This window comes from Urocampus carinirostris, chromosome 12 (genome assembly GCF_059441175.1).
Source record: "Urocampus carinirostris isolate Australia breed hairy pipefish chromosome 12, RoL_Ucar_1.0, whole genome shotgun sequence".
Classification (NCBI taxonomy): domain Eukaryota; kingdom Metazoa; phylum Chordata; class Actinopteri; order Syngnathiformes; family Syngnathidae; genus Urocampus; species Urocampus carinirostris.
In genome coordinates, this window is record NC_142360.1 from 13,358,030 (window position 1) to 13,375,439 (window position 17,410).

General features: G+C 39.6%; 3 pseudogenes; all 3 read left to right on the plus strand.

The window, feature by feature from the left end:
• The first annotated feature begins 946 nt into the window (after window positions 1–946).
• On the plus strand, window positions 947–1,080 carry LOC148355001 (U2 spliceosomal RNA; annotated as a pseudogene).
• Window positions 1,081–1,299: 219 nt separating this feature from the next.
• Window positions 1,300–1,430, plus strand: LOC148355002 (U2 spliceosomal RNA; annotated as a pseudogene).
• A 164-nt stretch (window positions 1,431–1,594) lies between these two features.
• LOC148355003 (U2 spliceosomal RNA) lies at window positions 1,595–1,697 on the plus strand (annotated as a pseudogene).
• The last annotated feature ends 15,713 nt before the right edge of the window (window positions 1,698–17,410 follow it).

Sequence of the window (17,410 nt, forward strand, 5' to 3'; positions counted from 1 at the left end):
TAATAAACAGGACAAAAATAGACACAAAACTGGAAACCGAAATAAATCAGGACAAAATAAACGGGAACAATACCCAACAGGAAATACCAACAGGGACAGGACTGAGTCGAAGCCCACGTCTTGCGGGGCAGAGGTTCGTTGACGGACTGACAAAGGAAAAATGAGAGCACTGAACTTAAATAGACAGAAAGCCAATCCGTCAATGAGCCGCAGCTGGTGCCACAGGGGCGGGAACAATTGGGTGACATGGCAACCGTGACAGTATTCCTGTAGTAGTGTTTTTGTACTATTTTGTTCAATTTTTTTTTTCTTTTTTGGTGTAATAAATATTATTGATGTTGAAATAGTAGTGTTTAGTCTGTAGAGCCCTTTGAGACTTCTTGGGATTAAGGGCTATACAAATAAACATGATTTGACAAGAAGAAGAAAAAAGATGGACGTAAGGGTAAAAAGACAGGTTACTTTTGGAGGCACACAAGTCTTGGGCACATCGCCGATCCGTCTCATTATTTTTCCTTTAATACGAAATGTACGAAATGTCATGGGTGTAGTTTCACTCGTTGCCGCTAGGTGGGGCAGGAGCATTTGCAACACTGAACTAGAAAGAAGAAGAAATACTAAAAAACATTTTGGGTCTGCCGGCAGATCATTTTTTAATCTTTTTTTTTCTTGTTTTAAAAATGTTTTAACATATTTTTAATGTATATGTTTTAAAGGCACGCTGTGTAAAATTTGACCACTAAATGTCGCTGTAGTGTGCAGTGCAACCAAAAACGAGTGCTTCAAAGCACAAGAAAGACTCAAAGTGACCAAAGCGCACCATTTTTATCATTTTTTTACAAGGTTTTTGTTTACCTAAATGGCTGCAAAGGCAACAATTATGGCAAGTACTTAGCTTGGCCCTGTAGCAAGGCTTTGATGCTAGGTCTTTAGCTTGGCCTTAGAGCTAGCTTGGCCTTTTGGCCGTACCTCTTGCCATGATCTTTGATTTTTGCATTTCGGAGATGGAATAAGAGCTTGCTCTGTCCACTCCACGCATCGGCCCGGTATTGCAGTACCTCCGGGAACGGTGCATTCGCAATGATCGCAGCAAGGCTTTAGGGCTAGGACCTTAGCTTGGCCTTTTGGCTGAGAGTAAGTGTCCCGGCTCCTAGGCTTTGTAGCGTATTATGAACTGACCGATAACGGATAATGGATAATGAATAACGGAGATAGAACAATAACCCTTAAAAACCCCAAAACCCCATCTGTCCCAGCTTGGCCTTGGCCTTTTAGCAGCAAGGCATAGAAGCTAAGTACTTAGCTTGGCCTTAGATTGGCATTAGCTTGGCCTTTTGATTTTTGCATTCCGGAGATGGAATAAGAGCTTGCTCTGTCCACTCCACGCATCGGCCCGGTATTGCAGTACCTCCGGAAACGGTGCATTCGCAATAATCGCAACAAGGCTTAAGGGCTAGGACCTTAGCTTGGCCTTTTGGCTGAGAGTAAGAGTCCCGGCTCCTTGGCTTTGTAGCGTATTATGAACTGACCGATAACGGATAATGGATAATGAATAACGAAGATAGAACAATAACCCTTAAACCCCCCCCCCCCTAGCAGTTCTCGGCCTTTTGGCTAAGATCAAGTGTAAGAGCTTGCTCTGTCCACTCCACACATCGGCCCGGTATTGCAGTACCTCCGGGAACGGTGCATTCGCAATGATCGCAGCAAGGCTTTAGGGCTAGGACCTTAGCTTGGCCTTTCGGCTGAGAGTAAGTGTCCCGGCTTCTAGGCTTTGTAGCGTATTATGAACTGACCGATTACGGATAATGGATAATGAATAACGAAGATAGAACAATAACCCTTAACCCCCCCCCCCTAGCAGTGGCCGCTAATCATGTCAGCTCCCTCGAGGCAGGCCTCAAAATACAAAAAAATGAGTATATTAAAAGAAATGCATATTTATTAAATAGATCATGTATGTTTGCTTGTTATCTGAATTAATATTATTTTTTATAAATGAATGAAGTAATTTTTTTGCCACTAAGCGGCTCTAAACAATTCTCAATGCCCCTTTAAGAAGTGCGGAATGTCATGGGTGTAGTATGATTCCTGACCGCTAGATGGTGCTGCAGTACATGCAACACTGAATTATAAAGAAGAAGAAAAGGAACAGAGAATCCTGAAAAATATTTTTAGTCTGCTGGCTGACTTCTTTTCTGATTGGACTTTTCTTATTCTTGTTCTAAATATTGTTATTCCTTTACCATATTTGTATTTCAATTTTTTTATGGTACCTTTTACCATGTGGAAATGTAAGCACTGAGGAAAAATGTTGAAAAAAAAGTGATACCAAATGAGAAAATATATTTGCCATGAAAACAAAAAATGTATTTGAGATTTATATTTGATTTAATGTTTTTTTCCTAATTATTTTAACTCTTTAAACATTTGTAACAAAACAATAAAGTAACACAGTAATCCCTCACTATGATGTGGTTGACTTTTTACAGTTTTGTTACTCCAAATACTTACATCATAATTAATACGGCCTGCCATAAATCTATGAGTATGTAGAAAAAAAAGAAGCGAGTTAGTTCATTCCTATCAAAAGTTATGTTTTTTAATTTTTTTTTTATAAATGCAAACTGAATGCTCCCTCTGGCCAGCTAGAGGGCAGTATTGAGTCTATATAGCTTGTTTAGTTGGTTCAGAAGTAAAACTGCATTCATTTAATTGTTAAAATAAACCAGTTAACACATTCAATGAAAAAGGTGATAATATTTTACCCCACTGTTTGCGAATAAATGTGTTCTGTTTGGAAAAGATCATCTGTTATTACAATATGTAGAGTAGGTTACTAATGTAGGTTGAATAATATGGTATAATACTGTATAGAACCAAGCTAAATTTTGGAGTTCACATTCTTTTACTGAACTCAGAACAGAAAGTCTGCATCCAGCCCCAGAGCCGAACTGAGTTCAATATCCCAGGTTTATACAGTATTTATCTGTTAAACAAATGCTTGTGCATGTAAAAAGGGTTTGTTCTTTGGGTTTGTAGAGTATTTAATTATATAGTTAATGTAAAAAAGATTAACGTTTCAACTTGCTAGATTTCGCCTATCACGGGATCTTTTTGGAGCGATGATAGAGGGATTGGGCACTCGTCTTGGGATCAAGAGGTCGCAGGTTCGATTCCAGTGTTATATGTCGAAGTGTCCTTGGGCAAGACACTGAATCCCTAATGCCACCCTTGCATGGCTGACGCTGCTATCGGTTAGTTAGTGTGTAAAAGTGAAAAGTGTGAAGCTCATTGTAAAGCGCTTCGGGAGTTCTTCATTGACTTGAAAAGAACGATATAAATGCAGACCACTTACATTACTGTCCAAGAAAAAAAATGGCTAAATTGAGCAAAATTATCTGTATTTACTCATGTTTTCAGCACATTCTTCATTAAAACGTAGCACAAAGTCAGCTACATTTATTATTAAAACCAGTCTTTGATATTTTGGTTTTTGATCCACTCGTGAGCGAAGATGATCGTTGCTAAATTTGAAAATTGCAACTTCTGGTCAACTAAATTGATACCGATATCCACACTTAAGTCAACACTGAAAGTGATTATCATTGGCTTCATATTTTGGATTTCAGGTCAGCCCCCTCATCCGTGCAGTTTTTCAGTGCTAGCTAGATAAGTCGTCCGGCTGAAGTCCCACAAAAAGGATTTAGCATGTTGTCTCTCTTCGGCAGGCCGGGCCAGGATCACACGGCGCCTCCGATAAACTCCGAGACGTTAACGTGCTTACGGCAGATTGGTTGCGATTTACAGCCAGAGGAGTACGACATCTTTACACGTTTGTTAACATCGGCAAAGTTGAGATGTTGGCATCTCAAAATGAGTCAACAATGCTGCGAGGCTTTAACCCGGGGCTCTGGCTAAATCTCCTAATACACATTACGAGCTTTTCAAAGCTGCCGGCTGATTAGCTTTCTCGAGACGATTCCCTAAAATGTTCTTTTTTTCATACATTGCCTTTTCCTTGCAAGGTAAAAACCTCCTGTCCTTGCAGAAAATATACATGCACTAGCACTCATTTTTTTTAAGAGGAGGAATCACCCGACCGGTTTCTGCTGAAGTGAGATTTGGCGGCAGGGACTGCACCGGTTCCAGAAACTCAAACCTCATAGCATTCCAGCCCGGGCTTATCCTAAGCTTGTTAGTATGTGTGATGCTGCGGCTGATAGGGACCCCCGCATTACCATACCGCTGCTGAATTAACGGTGATCTTCTCCTGGACGGGAGAAAAAAAACCCGGCCTGCTGAAGTTTTGCAGTGTGTGGGATATTATGATGACATGCTATAATAAATGTTTATAATCTACTTAGCGGGAGGACCAGGGTTCAAATATGTTTCTATATTCGGCTTAATAATGCTACTGAAGATTTTCTGTTCCACCTTGAGATGTGCAAAAGAAATATGCAAACAGCAGTATAAGGGAAATAACAAATGATACGCTGGTTAAAACAATGCAAAGTTAAAATTCACGCCACTTTTTCAACCATGTACAGTAGCAAAATTCCCATCAGGGAGCCCCAAAAGCATGCATTTATTTCCTTTTGTTTTCAATGACACAATTTTTTTCTCTATCGGTGTGAAACTATCTAGCGTGCCAAAGGAAATTGTTCAAAAAGGAGAAACTATGTAATCTAAAGGAGCTAAATCAGCCATATTTTTCTCCTGCATGCCAAATCAGACAAAATTGCTCATTTTCAGTTTTATTATCATGTTACTACAGGTCATTAATTTTGGTCACCTATTTAGTTGAAAGAATACCTTTATTTTTTTATAATTTTGCTCAGTATGCGTTAATTTTTTGTATTTACCAGAAAACAAGGTAAACATATTTTATTTTTTCTAAACTTATTTATATATATTTTGTTGCTTTTATGATATCAATATTGTAAAATGTAATTTTTTAATTGATATTTTTTATTTGAGGCTAAAAAGAAATGTATTGTTAATTTTAAAAGCTCTAATAAATTTAAACAGACATTGTGTATTACATAGCAGCGTGTAATTCATTTAAAAACAATATTGATTTCAACATTAAGCAAAAAAACCCAACTGTCATTGGAACTTTTTTTTTTAATACCCGTAGGTTGAGAAATTGGTATTTATTTTACATAAGATGACTCTCACCTGGGCAGCACAGTGGTTAGCGCTTGTGCGGCACAGTTCATGTCATGGGAACCTGTCGTGGGTTCAAATCCAGCTCCAGACTTCCTGTGCGGAGTTTGTATGTTCTCCCCTTGCTTGCCTGGGTTTCCTCCGGGCACTCCGGTTTCCTCCCACGTTCCAAAATCATGCATTTCAGGTGAAATTGTCCCTAGGTGTGAATGAGCGAGTGAGTTGTCTGTCCCCGTGTGCCCTGCGACTGTCTGGCAACCAGTTCAGGGTGTCCCCTGCCCACTGCCCGGAGATGGCTGGGATTGGCATTTGGACTTTATTTGAAACAGTCATTTTCTTAATTTGACCATTCTCATTATGGAAAAATAAATCGTTGCTACAGTCTAAAAATATTTATAGCTAAAAAAGGCGATCTCTGTATTATCAATACGGGCCCTTAAAGGCTATTGCGGGGTGTGGAATGTGACAAAAGCCTGCTATTAGCCGAGAGTGGTGTCAATCAAAAGGTCAGAGGCTAATGACCATAAGGAATAATTTCATTTGTAAACGGAAATTATGTGGCGAAACAAATGGAGTAGAAGAAGGAACGTCCAACAATGCAGAAATGCTTTTAGGCGGATTTTTTTTTTATCTGTTGGAATTGTTTCGGAGTAAATATTTTACACGTTTGATTTCACTGGACTGACCATGTATCCAGAGAATCGTTTTATTGTTGGTTAACTATGCCCACGTTATAGTTTTCAAATATTTCGTTTCAGACTGATCTTGATGTTTCTGTGATGAGAACTTTTTCAAATAGTAGGCATATCTTGAATCCCAAGAGTTTATGCTTTCCGATGATATGTCGCACGGTGTTTTTCAGTGACTGGTAACATCATAGACGCGTACAGTATTTGTTCATCAACAATCCAACGTTGAGGGGTTAACACATACTTAACGGAGAAAATATTTTATTTCTAATGTTTTAAAGGCACCTCAAATGACACTACCCACCCTTAAATACTTGTAATTTATTAAATATTAAATAGTGTATGTTTGAAACATTTGACAGGTGCTGTGTCCTGAGGTTTATTCAATAAAAACTGGGCCTTGTCTCAAATAAGGTCAGGAAGCACTGAATTAAACGTGGTTATGCCTTGTGCATTTAGTGAAAAAATACCTTTGTGTTGATTTTATTTAGAAAAAGTAATTTGTTGTTTAGGACAGCTCAGACTGAATGAAATATGTCAGTTTTTCTTTTTCGCCAGCCGTCATTGCTTGGCCTCAGAGACTCCCCTCTCGCTTTCTGTGTTGACACATATACATATCACACAGCAGGATTAGCATGACACTCACTGTAACAAACCTCTCTTTTGAGGGGAGGGGGGACAAAAAAGCAGCCTATTCTATAGTGGAGGTGCCCAGCCAGAAAATGGCATACTTAGACAACAATGGCGTGGTAAGTACCTTAGCAAGGATCAGCGCTGGCAGAGTGAAACACATTACAAAACAAAGGCTGACTGCCTGTGACTGCCTGTCTGCTTGGCTGCCTGTCAAGAGAGCCCGTGTTGGGCGAGGGGGAGACACACATCATTTCGCAAAGAATCGCATTGAGTCACATAGTAAAAACCTGTGCCAAAGTCTGCTCGCAGAACGCCTAAGCCCGCCTGGAGACATATCTACATATCCTCCCCCTTTGAAGAGCGAGATGCTGTATACTAACAGGAAGCAGATATACCGGATGCAAAATGTAGGAGGACGTGATCATAAAGGACTACAGTAACCCCTCAATTTTTGCGGGAGTTGCGTTCCAAAAAAGTCACGTGATAGTCAAAACCCGCCAAGTAGAAACCTTTGTTTCTTTATGAACGAAAAACTATTCTAAAGGCTTTGGCGCTGCTGATAAATCCACACATTGAGGAGTGTGTGGGCAGCCTCCGGGTGACCAAAATCATGTGATCCCCTCACAGGAAACACCGGGTGCTAAAAGGTTCATGAATCGTTCAGAACCAAGGTGAAATTTCTGCTTTAAAGGCACCCTTTCACAAAAAGCAGTATTTCTTTGGAAACAAGTATTTTCAAGAAACCTCAGCAATGCTCACCTCCATCCATCTATTATCTGCAACGCTTATCCTCAGTAGGGTCGCGGGGGTGCTGGAGCCCATGCCAGCTATCTTCAGGCAGTTGGCAGGGGACACCCTGAACTGGTTGCCAGACAGTCGCAGGGCACACAGAGACAGACAACTCACTCGCTCATTCACACCTAGGGACAATGCAGAACGGCCAATTAACCCTGACATGCATGTTTTTGGAATGTGGGAGGAAACCGGCGTGCCTGGAGGAAACCCACACAAGCACGGGGAGAACATGCAAACTCCACACAGGAGGTTCGATCTCATGACCTCAGAACTGTGCCACACACGCGCTAACCACTGCCCTGCCGTGCTGCCCCAATGCTCACCTGTTGTTTACTAAACAATCGTAAAAGCTAGAAACATTCTTTTTTTCTAGTGAAGGATGAGGGTTCAAGCTTTCTTTTGATATGTTCTATGACCAAATAGCTACGGAACTACATTTTCCTTAGGCCTTAAAAAACGAACGAAAATGGCAAATATTGGCCGGCACCCGCATTTCCCATTTGAGAGAAACGCATTGAATGAGAAAAACTGCCATATATGTGTGTTATACCATATTTATTTGCAGATACACGCATTTGTTTTACCCCCAAAACAAACTTTTTACTTTAGTATATCACCGTACTTGAGCAATGCTTGATCAGTCGACAAATATCGCTGGCCACATTTGCTCAGCATTGGATGCAACGGGAATCGATCCCGAATCACGGCGGTATTGGTGCTAAATCGTAACCGCTAGGGTATAAGAATTGACGAAGAAAAAAGGAAAAGGTATCATGTTTTTATCTCAAGATCAGACGTTTTCCTCATCGTGTCACGTTTGTACAACGATGTAATTGAGCATTATGGAAAATAATTCAGCTAACACAACATGGTAAAGTGAGTAAGATAGTGTAATTATGTGATAAAATCGAATGGCTTTTCCTATGTCATCTATTTTAGATCCATAGTGGTTTAGTGATTTGGGCTTTTTGTTGCTGTTGTCCGTGGTACAGAAAAGGTTGCAGCCCACTGCTCTACTACACATCGAAACAAAAGAAAAATGTACGTTTAATAAACAAAAATACTGTACTTTAAAAATGTTTCTTTTTTTTTTTTTACAAAGAATCTTTGTACTGTCAAATTGCAATTTTAAAAATAATGTTGCTGCTATATTGCTCAACTGTATTGATGAAGGACGCGATCCACTTTACTTCAGATGATATATTGTCGCCATCACATGGATCTTATTGGAAAAACAAAAATGTGGTGTGAATAAAAAAATAATAAATAAAATAAAACAACCGCACATTGTAAACATTTTTACAAATAACTTCTGTATTGTCAAATTATAATTTTAAATATAATCTTGCCACTATATTGCACTATTGTTTGGTTATATGAAATATGATTGGTTGACTGACTTTGGCACTTGTGCAGATATAACAGCTTTTTATGGGAAATTGATTTAGGCAAAAATCACAAATTGGCCTAAAAAAGTGAGTTATGCAATGTTACTAGCAGGACTATGACCAACCATAATATTTTTGTCAGTTCTGTTTGGCCGGCTGTTTAAAAAATGATTAAATTTTAATTCTGAACATTTCAAAACTATCCACTTTACTTAAAAGGATATTTTGTCGTTATCATGTGGACGTTATTGGAAAAGAAAAATGTGCCGTAAAAATGCCATTAGCTTCCGGAGAAATCCAACTTTGTGGACAATAGAAAGTATCTTCCTCTGCTTTTGTGTTTTTTGTATACATGAAGGCTTTTGAAGAAACTCGACATTGAAAAAGATTTGCGCGTACATAATGTAGGTTCTTCAGGCTGTTTTATGTACATGTACAAGATAGACCGCAACATTATTGACAAAAGGGCGGACAGAGGCAGAAAATGGGCGGGGCGACTGTTAAGCCAATCAGCTTATAGAACAGAAAGCACGATGAAAATCTACCAGGTAGCGAAACCACGAATAGTAAACCGTGATACATGATGACTGTCGGGTAAAAAAATCTGGGTGATGAGTTTGGCCTATACAGACGCTCCCCTACTTACGAACATTTGACTTGACCAAAACGGAAGATACGGACATTTTTTTCGGGATGTCGAAAAATATCCGGACATTGCTGATTTTATATTGTGGGAACCTTTTTCAGAGTAGAGGACAGTACCGTAGTACTTCTTTCCGCCACGTAACGCTGTGAGAGGTCACCCAGCATCAACCCCGAAGAAGAAATCCGGCTTCCTCTTCCTAGTTTGTGTGAAAACATTTTATACTGTCTATGACTGAACTATCTCTAGCGTGCTAAGAAAATTTACATTTTTATTGTTTACTATCTCGCGCATCCATTCAATATGGTTGGTGTAAAGAGTAAAGAGGTGAGCAGTTTCTTTGGAAATGAAAGTGGACTAAGAAAGCTTAATGCGGTTGAGAAAATGGTTAGATCTCTTTTTTTTCGTTCACTTATTACCACGTAGGAGGAAGTCAAGTAACTTTTCTAAAAATTGAACTTAGCATTATTTATCTTTATAGTCATGTTTATATGTGACTCCCTTAATCACAAGGAGTCTCAAAGGGCTTCACAGACCGCAGAATGTCAACCCCCAATGTGTAGCTTTGTTTTTCAGTACTATGCTTTATCATTCAGCCTGCTTTGTAACGTTATGGAGCATATTATTTTACTAAACGTTTATTTTTCATTTACAAAACACTACCGGTAACGTATACAAACCTAAAACATACTTATATGAACCTTAAACATACATTCCATACAAAATACAGCACTGGGGCAACTTACGAACAAATTCAACTTACAAACGATCGTCCGTTCGTAAGTCGGGTAGCGTCTGTAATTCATAGGAGCTAAATTTGCCAAATTTTCTCCTGCATGCCAAATGAGACAATATTGCTCATTTTCAGTTTCAATATCATGTTACTACAGGTCATTAATCTAATCTCATTCGTAAATAGGGCAGCGTCTGTAATGTGATTTTCAATTCGAATTTAATGAAGTTTCTGTCTTCATTGAAAGAATTGCAAATGTTTTTCCACATCCAGGCAAATTATAAGGATCCGACCCTGAAAGTGTACAACAAAAATTGTTTTGTGGATAAGTTTGTGTCCTGTACTTCCTATTGTGTGCATGTACAATTTTCTAGGAAGAGATTGGACCATGTAATAGTTTATTTTCTCCTTTGTGCTGTGCGGAGCTGCTTTTTCCTTTGTGTGTCACAATACTTTTCAACAAAAGAGAGCCCAAACTGTGAATTGTAAATGTTTCCCAGTCTTGGATCCCAAATTTCTGCCAAACTTAGATTACACCACTCTAAGGGACACTGTATAACATTTGACAACTAAATGTAGTTGTGTTAGTGCAACTGAAAACGAGTGCAACAAAGCACAAGCATCCAAACTATCGAGACTCAAAGTAACCGAACCAAACTATTTTTCTCAATTTTTTGCCTAGTCTTTCTCAAGGTTTTGGCGTGTTGGTGGTACCCTTGGAAGCATGATGGCGGACAATCATGCTCGTTGCCTCTGGGTGGGCATCATGTTATGTAAAATAAATACTAGATAATCGACCTGTAAGTATTTTTTTTTTCTTATAAACTCACGTCCATAAATGATAGTTCATGTATTTTTGCTTATTACTTTGAAACACAACACATTTATTCATTATGGTTTTATTTTGTAACCAATTTTTTTTCACCACTAAATAATTCAGTCCCTTTAATTAATTAGGAAGACATTTTAAATAGATTACAAAATCGGGGGTTTTTGTTGTTAGTATTATCTTCTATATTCTTATATAGCACGTACATTTGGTTGGCTGGTTGGTTGGTTGGATCCCTTAACTACTAGGGTCGTGGGGGCACCGTTTCTTGTGGTGTGTCGTGGGCAAGTAGAGCCTGGTGGCACCCACACAGGGTAAAAAATTCCAATTAAAAAATTGCGAATAAAAATAGTTAAGGGAGAACATTTTAAGAACAAGAAAAATGTATTGGAGCAGAGAAACCTCCAAAACATGCGGCTCTCCAGGACCAGGTTAGCCACCCCCCCTGCACTAGACCATCAGTGATACAGATGGCATCGGAAAAGGCATAAGCTCTTATTTAATTATCACATTATTTTTTTTGTCACAGTACCAGAGACGAATGTTGGAGAAGTGAGAAAGTTGTTCTGAAACATGAATATACTCAAAAAAGCAGAAACAGCTTTTTGGGGTGTCTGATAATGAATCAGACTTTGAAGGACATCAAATAAATACATTGTGGATTTTATGTTAACTTTGTGTTGACATAGGTTGTCAATAGAATATTTGAATCAAAACAGTTCACACTCTAAAATTAGTATGAACTGAGGAAAAATGAAAATACATTTTATATCAATTTGAATTAAAAAACGAGGGGTACTATCGAAATAAGCACATAAAAATGTTTTTTAGTTTTATAAATTTGCAATTAATTAGCCCCTGAGAGCAGTTTAAATAGGAAGAGGCCCCTGTAAATGGAGGGGGGGGGGGGCATCACTTTTGATATCAGAGCAAATATGCAAGCATCTCCTGAAAATCTGGCACAAATCCTTGCGCCGGCCCTGTTCCCTTTTAATGCAAACCAAATGAGGCTGCAAAAGTAATAAGAAGCTTCCAGAATTAGTTTTCATTTGCAGAAAATTGCAAAGAAAAAAAAAACCTTGCCACTTTATCTATGAATTTCACTCCCGCATAAGCAAACGGGGGAGGGTAAAAAAAAAAAAGTCTGTCCCTCCTCCGACATTATTTAGGTGACGTTCCATCAGTAGCAGCGGCGAGAAATAACATTGTGCAAATTCTATGCATGTTAATGATAAATAGAAATCCACCTGCTCACAGATAAAATGAGTTTAATTTTCCCCGCCGCTCGTTCCTCCCCCACCCCTCGCTGGTGTGCCTGCTTGGCCTTTTAGAAATTACTTATGCACAGCTATTATTAAAAGAGGGGCCCGAGCAAATGAGAAAGAAGCGCTATCTCGGTAGGGAGAGTGGCTGGCTTTAAGACGGCTGCTGCCTGTGCAGCAAAGGTTTTCCTCGCTTTACACAGTCAGCGTTTCTTTCCCGTACACACGCAAATGCGGCAGAGATTCGCTAGGGTTCGGCTTTTGTGTCAGCTGCGGTATGACCCAGTGTTTACTAAATTAACCTTGGTCCTTTTTCGGGGAGTTCAATAGAGTAATGGAATTTGCAAGCTTTTGGAGAGCGTCCCCGAGTGTCTATTTACTCGCTAATGCTGGCCTAGCGATGGGACAATGCATGTGTGGACACTTCGAGTTCTCCGAGCGAGCATACTCTTGTTTTGTATTGAAAATTGTTGTGGGGACATCTTTTGAAGATGCAATGTGTGTTTTCCTTCATGTTGGGACCAGCTAAAGAAACTTAACTATAATTTTTATCTGCATTACCTGCTGATAACCTTCTAATGTTTTTTATGAATTAATATCTTATTTTGCCTTTGTCCTCTAATTGAAACAATATCATAAATCAATGAAAATCAATGAAATCAATAAATACAGAGAATTTGCCATGGTATTCAATTAAAATTAGAAAAAACAGAGCTACTTTGTAGTTATCAAAAGGGGAAATAATTCAAAAGGAGGCCTAATTAGTCTGCGATTAAACAATGGTTGAAATAAGAACATTTATTGAATTAAAATCATGAATTTAGTCACATTTTGTATTCCTTGGTGCTTTGATTTTTCACTGGATTAAAAAAAAATCTTTCAAGTGATGTTAGCACTCGAACAGAGCTCAGTATCCGTCCCACTAGCACCTAAGGTTGCAATTAAGTCCTAATATGGTGTTCATAATTGCAATAGTAAAGTTGATGCCCGCTTTGTGCGAGCAGGCCCTCGTGTAGTTGTCAGATTTGCTTCCTGCTTGAGTGCAGGACTTGAAATTAGTCTGGCATGTTGTGATTTTGCATCCGCGGACTCTTTCTAAATTATACGCTACGTCGTCTATACAACCGTTATCATTATGGAGTCAGAGGAGCGGACCAACCCTTTCGCAACGTATTATTTTGTTTATATTTTACACCGTTTGATGCTGGCAAGCAATATTTTGTCAATGATTTCAAATACGCCAATGGCTTTCTACATGCTCCGCTAATTGAGTTTGGTTTAATAATAATAATCATAGAATAATAAAATTAAAATTAAAATAGGAACACATCAAATAATCTGGTTTCTACTGAGGTGGCAAAGTCAACATAACTGCTATTGAAGGCTTTAGGCGAGTCACAATAATATGGCAGCACACTGAGGTTGATTATTTGGAAATAGGCTGCGAGGGGACAAAACTGTACTTAAAATACTTTTTAAGCACTGCAGAAGTGACTATAAGCAAATAATGACTTTAAAACTACCCTTATTTTGTTATTTGGCCAAATCCATGTATAATATTGACATTTTGCCTTAACGTTATCAAATGAATCATATTGTGTTTGGGATTCTGTTTTTTGGACAATAAAAACTGCTCATATATATATATATATATATATATATATATATATATATTGTTTCTGGAACAGAAAAAGGGAAATGAGTGAATAATTTATTATGCTTAAACTATTGGACACCTGCAAAGAAGTTTGCTGAGGATGCCAGGGTTGTTCGTTATTTCGACATATTGTTATCCCATACTGTTGTTCGTAATCTTTGACTCAAAGTGGTTTCTTGTATTGACAGTTATTTCGCACTGTTGTTTGCTATCTTGACCATTATGCTCTGTTAACATAATTGTCACGGTTGGCCTATCATGTTCCTGTTTTTTTGATTTCCACACTATTTAGCGCTGATCTGCTTTTTCTAACCTAGGGGATTTAATAAGAAGAAAGGGATCGGTAGAGGACTTTTAGGAACAAATTGGAATTGTCTTATCTGTGCCAGAACCCAAACGCGCAACGTTTTCACACCAAGCTTTATTTAACGGAAACGGGGCAGACATGCGCGGGAATACAAACGGCAGCAATCCGGCGATCGCAGGGCAGAAGAAGTGAGACAGAGAAGCCAGGGGCCGACAAGATCGAAACCGGACAGGACAGACAGGATCGATACCAGATGCAGGATGCACGAGCAGATACCGGACAGGACGGGACAGATGGGATAGATACATGATACTGAATACACGAGCAGGATACTGGACAGGACAGGATCAATACCAGATAACAGACAGGACAGATGGGATCGATACCGGATACACTGGCAAGATACCGGACAGGAGGGGACAGGAGGGGACTGACGGGATCGATACCGGATACAGGATGCACGAGCAAGATACCGGACAGGATGGGACAGACAGGATCAATACCGGATAAGGGATACAACAGCAAGATACCGGACAGGATGGGACAGACGGGATCAATACCGGATAAGGGATACAACAGCAAGATACCGGACAGGATGGGACAGACGGGATAGATAACTGATAAGGGATACAACAGCAAGATACCGGACAGGACGGAACAGACGGGATCGATACAGGATACATGAGCAAGATACCGGACACGACGGGACGGATGGGATCGATACCGGATACTGGATACACGAGCAGGATACCGGACAGAGTCAAAATGCATGTCTTGCAAGCGCCGGGGTTTCGTTGACGGACTGAAAAGGAGTGACTGGAGTACTGAATTTAAACAGGAGGGGAGCCAATCAGGCAACGAGCAGCAGCTGGCGCCAATCGCGCGGGCACAAGTGAGGGCAATGGGTAATTGTTACTATGAGGGTTTTGTATAGTTCTTTTTCTCCTTGCAAGTTAAAATAAATTGATGTATTCTCTCCTTATTTTGAGTGTGTACTAAAGTATAAACTTGTGAAGCTCCATCTTGTGAGATCCAATGGAAATGTTAACGGGGGTGTTTTACTGAAAATGATAAAAACACTTCAAAATAAATTCATTTTGAATGGAGCAAATATCAGAACTTAGCTATTCAGCTTAATCATTGAGAGTTCATTTGTCGTTTAAGTTTAGGGAAGGGTCACTATCATCGTGCCCACAGGCACCAGGCAGCCCCCTTAAAACACTTGGGTAGCCAGCAGAAACTTGCCTCAGATATAAACCATTGATTTTCTTGAAATTTCTTATTTCTACCTGGAATGAGATATCCTTGACATGACCAGTCTTTAAATCCATGATCAATTCTTCCATAATTGGCTAATAATTTATGCAAACCACTCACAAGGTAAATGTTTATAGCGGTTGACATGGTCTTTTTTGACACAACCTTCAATAATTACTACATGGTAATAGCACAACAATACCATAGTAATAAGCTTTCTTCAAAATGCATATCAAACTGGTAGACCTTCGTGCTAATCAGTAACGAAAAAAGTAGCTCTCAGCCTTAAAATGTTTGGTGACCCATTGTTTAAGGATTTCATCTTAGAATTAAAAAAAAAAAAATCACAAACCAGGAATAGGCCTGAATCATCCATTCATCTATTATCTGCACCGCTTATCCTCAGTAGGGTCGAGGGAGTGCTGGAGCCCATCTCTGCTATCTACGGGCAGTTGGCAGGGGACACCATAAACTGGTGGCCAGTCAGTCGCATGGTACACAGAGACAGATAACTTACTCGCTCATTCACACCTATTGACAATTTGGACAAACCAATTAACCTGAAATGCATGCTCTATGAGAGTGTGGGAGGAAACACACGCAAGCACGGGGAGAACATGCAAACTCAGCACAGGAAGGCTGGTCAATGGATTTGGTCTTAGACCTTAGAACTGTTCCTTGCACGCACTAACCATTCAGCCGCTGTGCTGCCCTTATGCCTAAATCAAGGTTATGAAAAATACTTTACTTGGGAGAGCAGCTGGAACTAGCAATAGGTGAAGTTAGACTTCCTACAAGAAAAGGGCTAATACAAAACATTTCAATGTTATTTTCCAAAGTAAGCTGTAACAAAACAATACAGCATTAAGAGTTAGTAAGAAAATAACCCTCCAGACAAAGTACACTGACTTTCGAATACCGCAATTAAATCACACTGCAAGCTATTTTTTTTAACTGCATGCACTGTTATTATGGCCCAATTTGTGAGTGATTTGGTCCCAATGTTAAAACCAGCCTAAGTTATCAGAAGGGATATAGCCTACCATCCAAATCTTACAAGACTTTCACATTAAGGCGGGTGCCTTAAAACATGCAACAAGCGGGCCAAATGCGGCCCGCGGGACGGATGCCTACACAGTGTAAAGTACTACGTCGTAAGAATCTTAAAAAGTCCAAGGACAAAAGCAAAGGGTTTGATGCAAAGAAAATTTAAATTTGGGCAAAGAGTCAATGTTAACTTCACAAGTCACCTTTTGGATGACTACAGAAAATTGAAAAGATCTACAGCAATCTGACAGCAAACAGGAGAGCCACCGAAACGTAGCGGAGGACCACCAACTTTTAAAAATTCTCATTACGGTCTTAAGCTTTGACAGCACTTGTGATCCCCTTCCATTACTCACTTTGCCGCGTTGTCACACTTACAGAATTCCATGTAGTGCCTTTCATGGCTCAAAATGAAAAATGTCATTTTCCCCGTCTCTCACTGGAACGCTAATTTAAAACGTCTCATCATCCGCCCGCCTGTCCTGATTGCCTCCAACGGGAAGAAAGACGCCGACGTGGAGGAATCCCCCTTTGTGAAAAGGCGAGAGCCAAGGACAATTTGCCAGGGCGAGACTGTGGTTTCGCCAGAGTTGGTCAGGCGGGACGGCCGCCGACCTCCCCAGCTAAACGACAAGACTTAACTTCAAGGGCAAAAAGGTCACATCAGTCCATCTTTTCTTATTTCAACACTTTTTACACTCTCATCTTATTGTTGTACTGCAGGATCAGGATTCTCCCTGGATGGCAAAATCAAGTCTTAGATGAGTTCAGTTGTTGACATGATGATTGAAGACAAATAATGTCCTACAATGCAATGGTTCTCAAATGGTCTGAATTTAGGACCCACCATTCCACCCTGATGATGAGTTGTGACCCACATCAAGAAAATAAATTGCACTTCTAAAACGTATCGCATGAAAGAATTGTCCCAAAAAAAACAAAACCTAACCATATAAGCCTACATCTCATATAGGTGACCCCCGAAAATTGGTTTCAGATAG